At 52.8% G+C, this 12,500-nt stretch overlaps 1 pseudogene; it reads left to right on the plus strand.

Moving 5' to 3' along the window:
• Positions 1–12,500, plus strand: part of LOC127930357 (neuronal-specific septin-3-like) — a 36,584-nt pseudogene that overhangs the window by 4,682 nt on the left and 19,402 nt on the right.

Here is a 12,500-nt window from a genome sequence, read left to right on the forward strand (position 1 = left end):
ATTGGGTCAGTAAAGCACTAAACCCGACCAAAGCTGAGGGATGGAGATAGTCTACAGCTAGGTAGATGTAGCCCACTGTCACAGTGCTAGCTAGGTAGATGTAGCCCACTGTCACAGTGCTAGCTAGGTAGATGTAGCCCACTGTCACAGTGCTAGCTAGGCCCCCTCAGATGTAGCCCACTGTCACAGTGCTAGCTAGGTAGATGTAGCCCACTGTCACAGTGTTAGCTAGGTAGATGCCGCCCCCTGTCACAGTGCTAGCTAGGTAGATGTAGCCCACTGTCACAGTGTTAGCTAGGTAGATGTACTGCCCACTGTCACAGTGCTAGCTAGGTAGATGTAGCCCACTGTCACAGTGCTAGCTAGACTAGATGCCGCCCCCTGTCACTAGTGTTAGCTAGGTAGATGTAGCCCACTGTCACAGTGCTAGCTAGGTAGATGTGGCCCAGGTCACAGTGTTAGCTAGGTAGATGTAGCCCACTGTCACAGTGTTAGCTAGGTAGATGTGGGCCACTGTCACAGTGTGCTAGGTAGATGTGGCCCAGGTCAGAGTGTGTTAGTAATAGAGTGGGCCACTGTCACAGTGTTAGTTAGGTAGATGTGGGCCACTGTCAGAGTGTTAGCTAGGTAGATGTGGGCCAGGTCACAGTGTTAGCTAATAGATGTGGGCCACTGTCACAGTGTTGTAATAGATGTAGCCCACTGTAGAGTGTTAGCTAGGTAGATGTGGGCCAGGTCACAGTGTTAGCTAGGTAGATGTAGCCCACTGTCAGAGTGTTAGCTAGGTAGATGTGGGCCACTGTCACAGTGTTAGCTAGGTAGATGTAGCCCACTGTCACAGTGTTTCTAGGTAGATGCAGGGTGTCATAGTGCTAGCTAGGTAGATGTAGCCCACTGTCACAGTGTTAGCTAGGTAGATGTAGCCCACTGTCACAGTGTTCAGCTAGGTAGATGTGGAGCCCACTGTCAGGAGTGTTACCAGCTAGGTCAGATGTACCCTGACTGTCACGGTGTTAGCTAGGTCCTGATGCTGCCCACTGTCAGTGTGTTAGCTGGAGGTAGATGTGTGCCCACTGTCACAGTGTTGTGCTGGTAGATGTGCCCACTGTCACAGTGTTAGCTAGGTAGATGTAGCCCACTGTCACAGTGTTAGCTAGGTAGATGTGCCCACTGTCACAGTGTTAGCTAGGTAGATGTAGCCACTGTCACAGTGCTTAGCTAGGTAGATGTAGCCCACTGTCACAGTGTTAGCTAGGTAGATGTAGCCCACTGTCACAGTGTTAGCTAGGTAGATGTAGCCCACTGTCACAGTGTTAGCTAGGTAGATGTAGCCCACTGTCACAGTGTTAAACTAGGTAGATGTAGCCCACTTCACAGTGTTAGCTTTTTAGATGAGCCCACTGTCAACAGTGCTAGCTAGGTAGATGTATCCCACTGTCACAGTGTTAGCTAGGTGAGAAGCCCACTGTCACAGTGTTAGACTCTGCTGTGATGAGTTCCCACTGTCACAGTGTCCATCTAGGTAGATGTAAACCACTGTCACAGTGTTAGCTAGGTAGATGTGTGCCCACTGTCACAGTGTTAGCTAGGTAGATGTAGCCCACTGTCAGAGTGTTAGCTAGGTAATGTCACCCCACTGTCACCATGTTAGCTAGGTAGATGTGCCCACTGTCAGCAGTGTTAGCTAGGTAGATGAGCCCACTGTCATTAACCAGTGTATATATTCTAGCTAGGTAGATGTAGCCCACTGTCACAGTGTTAGCTAGGTAGATGTAGCCCACTGTCACAGTGTTAGCTAGGTAGATGTAGCCCACTGTCAGAGTGTTAGCTATATAGATGTAGCCCACTGTCACAGTGTAGCTATGTAGATGTAGCCCACTGTCACAGTGTTAGCTAGTAGTTCTTAGATGTAGCCCACTGTCACAGTGTTAGCTAGGTAGATGTAGCCCACTGTCACAGTGTTAGCTAGGTAGATGTAGCCCACTGTCACAGTGTTAGCTAGGTAGATGTAGCCCACTGTCACAGTGTTAGCTAGGTAGATGTAGCCCACTGTCACAGTGTTAGCTAGGTAGATGTAGCCCACTGTCACAGTGTTAGCTAGGTAGATGTAGCCCACTGTCAGAGTGTTAGCTAGGTAGATGTAGCCCACTGTCACAGTGTTAGCTAGGTAGATGTAGCCCACTGTCACAGTGTTAGCTAGGTAGATGTAGCCCACTGTCACAGTGTTAGCTAGGTAGATGTAGCCCACTGTCACAGTGTTAGCTAGGTAGATGTAGCCCACTGTCACAGTGTTAGCTAGGTAGATGTAGCCCACTGTCACAGTGTTAGCTAGGTAGATGTAGCCCACTGTCACAGTGTTAGCTAGGTAGATGTAGCCCACTGTCAGAGTGTTAGCTAGGTAGATGTAGCCCACTGTCACAGTGTTAGCTAGGTAGATGTAGCCCACTGTCACAGTGTTAGCTAGGTAGATGTAGCCCACTGTCACAGTGTTAGCTAGGTAGATGTAGCCCACTGTCACAGTGTTAGCTAGGTAGATGTAGCCCACTGTCACAGTGTTAGCTAGGTAGATGTAGCCCACTGTCACAGTGTTAGCTAGGTAGATGTAGCCCACTGTCACAGTGTTAGCTAGGTAGATGTAGCCCACTGTCACAGTGTTAGCTAGGTAGATGTAGCCCACTGTCACAGTGTTAGCTAGGTAGATGTAGCCCACTGTCACAGTGCTAGCTAGGTAGATGTAGCCCACTGTCAGAGTGTTAGCTAGGTAGATGTATCCCACTGTCACAGTGTTAGCTAGGTAGATGTAGCCCACTGTCACAGTGTTAGCTAGGTAGATGTAGCCCACTGTCATAGTGTTAGCTAGGTAGATGTAGCCCACTGTCACAGTGTTAGCTAGGTAGATGTAGCCCACTGTCAGAGTGTTAGCTAGGTAGATGTATCCCACTGTCACAGTGTTAGCTAGGTAGATGTAGCCCACTGTCACAGTGTTAGCTAGGTAGATGTAGCCCACTGTCACAGTGCTAGCTAGGTAGATGTAACCCACTGTCACAGTGTTAGCTAGGTAGATGTAGCCCACTGTCATAGTGTTAGCTAGGTAGATGTAGCCCACTGTCACAGTGTTAGCTAGGTAGATGTAGCCCACTGTCACAGTGTTAGCTAGGTAGATGTAGCCCACTGTCACAGTGTTAGCTAGGTAGATGTAGCCCACTGTCACAGTGTTAGCTAGGTAGATGTAGCCCACTGTCAGAGTGTTAGCTAGGTAGATGTAGCCACTGTTACAGTGTTAGCTAGGTAGATGTAGCCACTGTTACAGTGTTAGCGAGGTAGATGTAGCCCACTGTCACAGTGTTAGCTAGGTAGATGTAGCCCACTGTCACAGTGTTAGCTAGGTAGATGTAGCCCACTGTCACAGTGTTAGCTAGGTAGATGTAGCCCACTGTCACAGTGTTAGCTAGGTAGATGTAGCCCACTGTCACAGTGTTAGCTAGGTAGATGTAGCCCACTGTCAGAGTGTTAGCTAGGTAGATGTAGCCCACTGTCACAGTGTTAGCTAGGTAGATGTAGCCCACTGTCACAGTGCTAGCTAGGTAGATGTAGCCCACTGTCACAGTGTTAGCTAGGTAGATGTAGCCCACTGGCACAGTGTTAGCTAGGTAGATGTAGCCCACTGTCAGAGTGTTAGCTAGGTAGATGTAGCCCACTGTCACAGTGTTAGCTAGGTAGATGTAGCCCACTGTCACAGTGTTAGCTAGGTAGATGTAGCCCACTGTCATAGTGTTAGCTAGGTAGATGTAGCCCACTGTCACAGTGTTAGCTAGGTAGATGTAGCCCACTGTCACAGTGTTAGCTAGGTAGATTTAGCCCACTGTCAGAGTGTTAGCTAGGTAGATGTAGCCCACTGTCAGAGTGTTAGCTAGGTAGATGTAGCCCACTGTCAGGTGTTAGCTAGGTAGATGTAGCCCACTGTCATAGTGTTAGCTAGGTAGATGTAGCCCACTGTCACAGTGTTAGCTAGGTAGATGTAGCCCACTGTCAGAGTGTTAGCTAGGTAGATGTAGCCACTGTCAGAGTGTTAGCTAGGTAGATGTAGCCCACTGTCACAGTGTTAGCTAGGTAGATGTAGCCCACTGTCACAGTGTTAGCTAGGTAGATGTAGCCCACTGTCACAGTGTTAGCTAGGTAGATGTAGCCCACTGTCACAGTGCTAGCTAGGTAGATGTAGCCCACTGTCATAGTGTTAGCTAGGTAGATGTAGCCCACTGTCATAGTGCTAGCTAGGTAGATGTAGCCCACTGTCATAGTGCTAGCTAGGTAGATGTAGCCCACTGTCACAGTGCTAGCTAGGTAGATGTAGCCCACTGTCATAGTGCTAGCTAGGTAGATGTAGCCCACTGTCATAGTGTTAGCTAGGTAGATGTAGCCCACTGTCATAGTGCTAGCTAGGTAGATGTAGCCCACTGTCATAGTGCTAGCTAGGTAGATGTAGCCCACTGTCATAGTGCTAGCCAGCCAACACCTGCTTAATGCATGATACTGGACACTACTAACTAAGACATAGCCAATATCTTTACCAGTCTTCAACCACCCACTCTATCACCATCCAGCTGTTTTAGAGGTGTCCTGCATTGCCAAAGTCCTGGGTCTGTATTCACAAATCATCTCAGAGTATGAGAGCTGATCTAGGATCAGTTTAGCCTTTAAGATCTTAATGAATCAGATTACACAGAGAGGAGGAACCTGATCCTAGATCATAATGAATAAGATTACAGGGAGGGGGATGGGGGCGTTGGGGGACACTACGCCGGGGTGGGACTCTGGAGGGAACCGTGTCTAGACAGACGCCCACTCATCTGGGACCGAGACACTGACAGGAGATGGGGTGAGGTGTGGAGGTTTGGGTCTGTGGCTTTAGTACCTTGTGTTCTCTCTGTGCTATCTTCAACCGAATGGTTCCCTCTAAGGCAACAGATCTAGAGAAGATATCTGACCTCTGACTGACCTCTACCTTCTGAACTCACGTCCCGGGGGGAAGACAGAGGGGGACCACTGACTGACCTCTACCTCCTGAACTCACGTCCCGGGGGGAAGACAGAGGGGGACTGCTGACTGACCTCTACCTCCTGAACTCACGTCCCGGGGGAAGACAGAGGGGGACCACTGACTGACCTCTACCTACTGAACTCACGTCGGGGGAAGACAGAGGGAAGACAGAGGACTGACCTCAGGGGGAAGACAGAGGGGACCACTGACTGACCTCAGGGAGAAGACAGAGGGGGACAGCTGACTGACCTCAGGGGGGGGGAGACAGAGGGGGACTGCTGACTGACCTCAGGGGGAAGACAGAGGGGACCACTGACTGACCTCAGGGGGAAGACAGAGGGGACAGACTGACCTCTAGACAGAGGGGACCGCTGACCTCAGGGGAAGACAGAGGGGACAGCTGACTGACCTCAGGGGAAGACAGAGGGGGACCGCTGACTGACCTCAGGGGAAGACAGAGGGGACAGCTGACTGACCTCAGGGGAGAAGACAGAGGGGGACAGCTGACTGACCTCAGGGGAAGACAGAGGGGGACCACTGACTGACGCTGACTGACCTCAGGGAGAAGACAGAGGGGACCACTGACTGACCTCAGGGGAAGACAGAGGGGGACTGACTGACCTCAGGGGGAAGACAGAGGGGGACCGCTGACTGACCTCAGGGGAAGACAGACAGACCTCAGGGGGACAGAGGGGACTGACTGACCTCAGGGAGAAGACAGAGGGGACCACTGACTGACCTCAGGGGAAGACAGAGGGGGACCGCTGACTGACCTCAGGGAAGACAGAGGGGGACCGCTGACTGACCTCAGGGAGAAGACAGAGGGGGACCACTGACTGACCTCAGGGGAAGACAGTGGGGACCACTGACTGACCTCAGGGGAAGACAGAGGGGGACCGCTGACTGACCTCAGGGAGAAGACAGAGGGGACAGCTGACTGACCTCAGGGGAGGGGGAAGACAGAGGGGACAGCTGACTGACCTCAGGGAAAGACAGAGGGGACCACTGACTGACCTCAGGGAGAGACAGAGGGGGACCTGACTGACTGACCTCAGGGGAAGACAGAGGGGACCGCTGACTGACCTCAGGAGAAGACAGAGGGGGAAGACAGAGGGGACCACTGACTGACCTCAGGGAAGACAGAGGGGACCGCTGACTGACCTCAGGGAGAAGACAGTGGGGACTGCTGACTGACCTCAGGGAGAAGACAGAGGGGGACAGCTGACTGACCTCAGGGAGAAGACAGAGGGGACCGCTGACTGACCTCAGGGAGAAGACAGACCGCTGACTGACCTCAGGAGAAGACAGAGGGGCTGTACAGCACTTATTCCCTGGATACTGTAAATATTTAGAGCTAGATGTCACCCCGAGGCTACAGATCCAGGATCAGATGTCCTCCCTCTGTACTAGCCTCTGACTCTGTACCTCTGACCTGTACTGTCTGACCCTGTGTTAGTGGTTAGGGGACAGCTTCTAACTTCTTCCTGTACATGTCAGAGTCTTGGGGAAGAGAAAGAGCCCCACATCCTCTGTCCCCTGGCTACTATAAAGTACACAGAGAGAGATGCAGTAAAACAGACAGGAAAACAGACAGAGAGATGCTGTAAAACAGACTGGAAAACAGACAGTAAAACAGACAGCAAAACACACAGAGATGCTGTAAAACAGACAGCAAAACACACAGAGATGCTGTAAAACAGACAGCAAAACACACAGACAGCAAAACACACAGAGATGCTGTAAAACAGACTGGAAAACAGACAGTAAAACAGACAGAGAGATGCAGTAAAACAGACAGCAAAACAGACAGTAAAACAGACAGAGATGCTGTAAAACAGACAGCAAAACAGACAGAGATTATGTAAAACAGACAGCAAAACAGACAGAGAGATTCTGTAAAACAGACAGCAAAACAGACAGAGAGATTCTGTAAAACAGACAGGGGAGTCAGAGAGGGAGAGAGAGAGAAGGGGGAGTCAGAGAGAAAGAGGGAGAGAGAGAGAAGGAGTCAGAGAGAAAGAGGAGAGAGAGAGAGAGAAGGGAGTCAGAGAGAGAGAGAGACAGACAGCCAGACAGGCTATTGGCAGACCATATAGACAGTGGTTATAGAGACAAGTTGTAGACAGTTAGTTGTAACAGGTTTCAGGTAATCTCAATGATAATGCACCAGAAGGCCAGTTCCGTCCAGAGGAGATTCCTGAAAGCTGACACAACATCACGGGCCTCAAATTATAGTCTTTATAGTCTTTAGGGTTTAGGGTTTAACACACACACACACACACACACACACACACACACACACACACACACACACACACACACACACACACACACACACACACACACACACACACACACACACACACACACACACACACACACAAAACACACACACACACATACACAAACACACATACACATAGACACAAACACACACACAAACACATGCAGGCTAAAACACACATACTGTAGGACATAGGTATTCTACCTTTCTTTATCTCATCATCTATGCCTCTTAGAAACACACACACACACACACACACACACGCGCACACACACTGTACACGCACACAGTACACACACAGTACACACGCACAAACACACAGTATGTACTAAGAAAATTATTCCTAGTAAGCACACTCTCAAATGCTATGTCATTTCCATTCTGTCTTGGACACAAACACACACCTTTAACAACTGATTTTGTCACAAAAGATCTCAGAGATGGAATATGGAATATTCCTAGAAGGGTTTTGATAGCCGACCTCTCTACTGTTTGTCTTTGTCAACTCTAATGACTCCACTCTGTGTGTGTGTGTGTGTGTGTGTGTGTGTGTGTGTGTGTGTGTGTGTGTGTGTGTGTGTGTGTGTGTGTGTGTGTGTGTGTGTGTGTGTGTGTGTGTGTGTGTGTGTGTGTCATCTCTCCTCTGTGTCTGCAGTGATAGAGGAGAAGGGAGTGAAGATGAAGCTCACAGTGATTGACACGCCAGGATTTGAGACCAGATAAACAACGAAAACTGGTGAGTGATGGAGGGAAATGAAGGGAGGGTGGGAGGGAGGGAGGAGATGGAGGGAGAGAGAGAGATGGAGGGAGAGAGAGAAATGAAGGAGGGAGGAGATGGAGGGAGAGAGGAGGGAGGAGATGGAGGGAGGGAGAGGAGAGAAATGGAGGGAGGAGGATCGAAATGGGGAGGAGATGGAGGGAGAGAGAGATGGAGGGAGAGAGAGAGATGGAGGGAGGGAGGGAGGGAGATGAGATGGAGGGAGGGAGTAAGATGGAGGGAGGAGAGAGAGATGGATGGGGGAGAGAGAGATGGAGGGGGAGAGATGGAGGGAGAGAGAGAGATGGAGGGAGAGGAGAGAGAGAGAGATGGAGGGAGAGAGAGAGCGAAATGGAGGGAGGGAGATGGGAGGGAGAGAGAGATGGAGGGAGAGAGAGGAGGAGGAGAGAGAGAGAGATGGAGGGAGGGAAGATGGAGGGGGGAGAGAGATGGAGGGAGAGAGATGGAGGGAGGGAGAGAGATGAGAGGAGATGGATGGAGGGAGGAGAGAGATGGAGGGAGGAGAGAGAGAGAGATGGAGGGAGGAGAGAGAGCGAAATGAAGGGAGGGAGGAGGGAGATGGAGGGAGAGAGAGAGATGGAGGGAGAGAGAGGAGAGATGGAGGGAGGGAGAGAGATGGAGGGAGGGAGAGAGATGGAAGGGGGAGAGAGATGGAGGGGGGAGAGATGGAGGGAGGAGAGAGATGGAGGGAGGGAGAGAGGGAGGGAGGGAGATGAAGGGAGGAAGAGGAGGAGGGAGGGAGGAGATGGAGGGAGGGATAGAGATGGAGGGAGGGAGGGAGAGAGATGGAGGAGGGAGGGATAGAGAGATGGAGGGAGGGAGAGAGAGGGAGGGAGGGAGGGAGAGAGATGAAGGGAGGAAGAGAGACGGAGGGAGGGAGAGAGAGACGGAGGGAGGGAGAGAGAGAGAGATGGAGGGAGGGAGAGATGGAGAGAGAGACGGAGGGAGAGAGAGAGACGGAGGGAGGGAGGGAGGGAGGGAGGGAGAGAGATGGAGGAGAGCTAGAGAGATGGAGGGAGGGAGGGAGATGGAGGGAGGGAGGGATAGAGATGAAGGAGGGAAGAGAGACGGAGGGAGGGAGAGAGATGGAGGGAGGAGAGGAGAGAGAGATGGAGGGAGGGAGAGAGATGGAGGGAGGGAGAGGAGAGAGATGGAGGGAGAGAGAGACGGAGGGAGGGAGGAGATGGAGGGAGAGAGAGAGATGGAGGGGAGGGAGCTAGGAGAGATGGAGGGAGGGAGGAGGGAGGGAGGGAGAGAGATGGAGGGAGGGAGGATAGAGATGAAGGGAGGAAGAGAGACGGAGGGAGGGATAGAGATGGAGGGAGGGAGGGATAGAGATGGAGGGAGGGAGGGATAGAGATGGAGGGAGGGAGGAGATGGAGATGGAGGGAGGGAGCTAGAGAGATGGAGGGAGGGAGGGAGATGGAGGGAGGGAGAGAGATGGAGGGAGGGAGAGAGATGGAGGGAGGGAGGGAGATGGAGGGAGGGAGAGAGATGGAGGGAGGGAGGGATAGAGATGAAGGGAGGAAGAGAGACGGAGGGAGGGAGGAGATGAGATGGGAGGGAGGGAGGGATAGAGATGGAGGGAGGGAGGAGATGGAGGGAGGGATAGAGACGGAGGGAGGGAGAGAGATGGAGGAGGGAGGAGAGATGGAGGGAGGGAGAGAGATGGAGGGAGGGAGAGAGATGGAGGGAGGGAGAGAGATGGAGGGAGAGAGAGAGACGGAGGGAGGGAGAGAGAGAGATGGAGGGAGGGAGAGAGACGGAGGGAGGGAGAGAGATGGAGGGAGGGAGAGAGATGGATGGAGGGAGCTAGAGAGATGGAGGGAGGGAGAGAGATGGAGGGAGGGAGGGAGAGAGATGAAGGGAGGGAGAGAGATGGAGGGAGGGAGGGATAGAGATGGAGGGAGGGAGAGAGAGGGAGAGAGGAGGGAGGGAGAGAGATGAAGGAGGAGGATGGAGAGAGGAGAGGAGGGGAGGGAGGGAGAGAGATGGAGGGAGGGAGAGATGGAGGGAGGGAGGGAGAGAGATGGAGGGAGAGAGATGGAGGGAGGGAGGGAGAGACGGAGGGAGGGAGGGAGGGAGGGAGATGAAATCACCTTTCGTGGAGAAGTTTCAGCATTACTGGCCCATCTGTTTTCAGGCTCATTCAGTTACTCACCTGTTGTTAAGCTTCATACTATGTTAACAACAGTGAATGCACCAATTAAGTTTGGATAAGAGCTCTGCTAAATGACTTAAACGTAAATGTAAATGTAAAACAACAGTTATTTATGACTGTTTCAGGGGATAATTATATAGCTCATCATTTTATTGATTTCTAGTTAAATTCATTTACCTTTTCCAACCAAAATGATCTTTTAACTAACAGTCTTAAATGTGTTGTGCAGATGTTGTGTTCACCACTCATCCTCTTCCTCTCTCTCTTCTCTCTCCTCTCCACCCTTCCTCCCTCCCTCTCCCCTCTCCCATCCCTCCTCTCCACCCTCCCTCCATCCCCTCCACCTCCTCCCTCCCCCCCCTCTCCCTCCTCTCCACCCTTCCCCCTCCCCTTCCCTCCATCCCCTCCCCACCTCCCTCCCTCTCCCTCCCTCCCATCCATCCTCTCCACCCTTCCTCCCTCCCCTTCCTCTCCCATCCCCCCCTCTCCTCTCCCTCCCTCCTCCCCATCCCCATCCCCTCCACCTCCCTCCCTCTCCCCCTCCCATCCCTCCTCTCCACCCTCCCTCCATCCCCTCCACCTCCCTCCCTCTCCCATCCCTCCTCTCCACCCTTCCTCCTCCCCATCCCCATCCCCTCCACCTCCCTCCCTCTCCCCCCTCTCCCCCTCCCTCCTCTCCACCCTCCCTCCATCCTCCACCTCCCTCCCTCTCCCACTCCTCCTCTCCACCCTTCCTCCCTCCCTTCCCCTCTCCCATCCCTCCTCTCCGCCCTCCTCCCCATCCCCATCCCCTCCACCTCCCTCCCTCTCCCCTCTCCCATCCCTCCTCTCCACCCTCCCTCCATCCCCTCCACCTCCCTCCCTCTCCCATCCCTCCTCTCCACCCTTCCTCCCTCCCCTTCCCCTCTCCCATCCCTCCTCTCCGCCCTCCCTCCCCATCCCCATCCCCATCCCCTCCCACCTCCACCTCCTCCTCTCCCTCTCTCCCATCCCTCCTCTCCACGCTCCCTCCATCCTCCACCTCCTCCCTCTCCCATCCCTACTCTCCGCCCTCCCTCCCTCCCCATCCCCATCCCCTCCACCTCTCTCCTCCCCTCCCCCATTCCTCCACTCCGCCCTCCCTCACTCCCTCTCTCCCTCCCCTCTCCCATCCCTCCCCATCTCTCTCCCCTCCCCCTCCCATCCCTCCACTCCACCCTCCCTCCCCCATCTCGCTCCCTCCCCATCCCTCTTCTTCATCCTCCCTCCCCATCCACCTCCCTCCCTCACTCCTTCTCTCTGCTTCTCTCTCCCTCTCGCATCCCCCCACCCTCCTCCTCTAGTTGGGAGCCTGTAGTGAGTTATGTTAATGAGCAGTATGAGAGGTACCTGAAAGAAGAGCTGTACGTCAACAGGAAGCCGAGGATCCCTGACACACGCGTCCACTGCTGTGTCTACTTCCTGCCTGCCACAGGACACTGGTGAGAACCCTCACGTCACTTCCTCTGACATCACTTCCTATGACTTCTCCAGCAGATCTCTATACTATACCTTATGAATAGCCTGTCTGATCAGATTTCAGCTAACTGTTACTATACCTTATACTATACCTTGCACTACCCTACTCCAGTTTAGTTAGTTATCCTTACCCCAGTCCAGTTAGTTCTCCTACCCCAGTCCAGTTAGTTCCTCCCTACCCCAGTCCAGTTAACCTCCCTACCCCCCAGTCCAGTTAGTTCTCCCTACCCCAGTCCAGTTAGTTCTCCTACCCCAGTCCAGTTAGTTCTCCCAACCCCAGTCCAGTTAGTTCTCCTTACCCCAGTCCAGTTAGTTATCCCTACCCCAGTCCAGTTATTTCTCCCTACCCCAGTCCAGTTAGTTCTCCCCCCAGTCCAGTTAGTTCTCCCTAGTTAGTTTCCCCAGTCCAGTTAGTTCTCCCTACCCAGTCCAGTTGAACTCCCTGCCCCAGTCCAGTTAGTTCTCCCTACCCCAGTCCAGTTAGTTCTCCTACCCCAGTCCAGTTAGTTCTCCCTACCCCAGTCCAGTTAACCTTATCCTACCCCAGTCCAGTTAGTTCTCCTACCCCAGTCCAGTTAGTTCTCCTGACCCCAGTCCAGTTAGTTCTCCCTACCCCAGTCCAGTTAGTTCTCCCCCCAGTACCCCAGTCCAGTTAGTTCTCCCCAGTACCCCAGTCCAGTTAGTTCTCCCTACCCCAGTCCAGTTAGTTCTCCCTACCCCAGTCCAGTTAGTTCTCCTTACCC

Source organism: Oncorhynchus keta, chromosome 5 (assembly GCF_023373465.1).
Source record: "Oncorhynchus keta strain PuntledgeMale-10-30-2019 chromosome 5, Oket_V2, whole genome shotgun sequence".
Classification (NCBI taxonomy): Eukaryota; Metazoa; Chordata; class Actinopteri; order Salmoniformes; family Salmonidae; genus Oncorhynchus; species Oncorhynchus keta.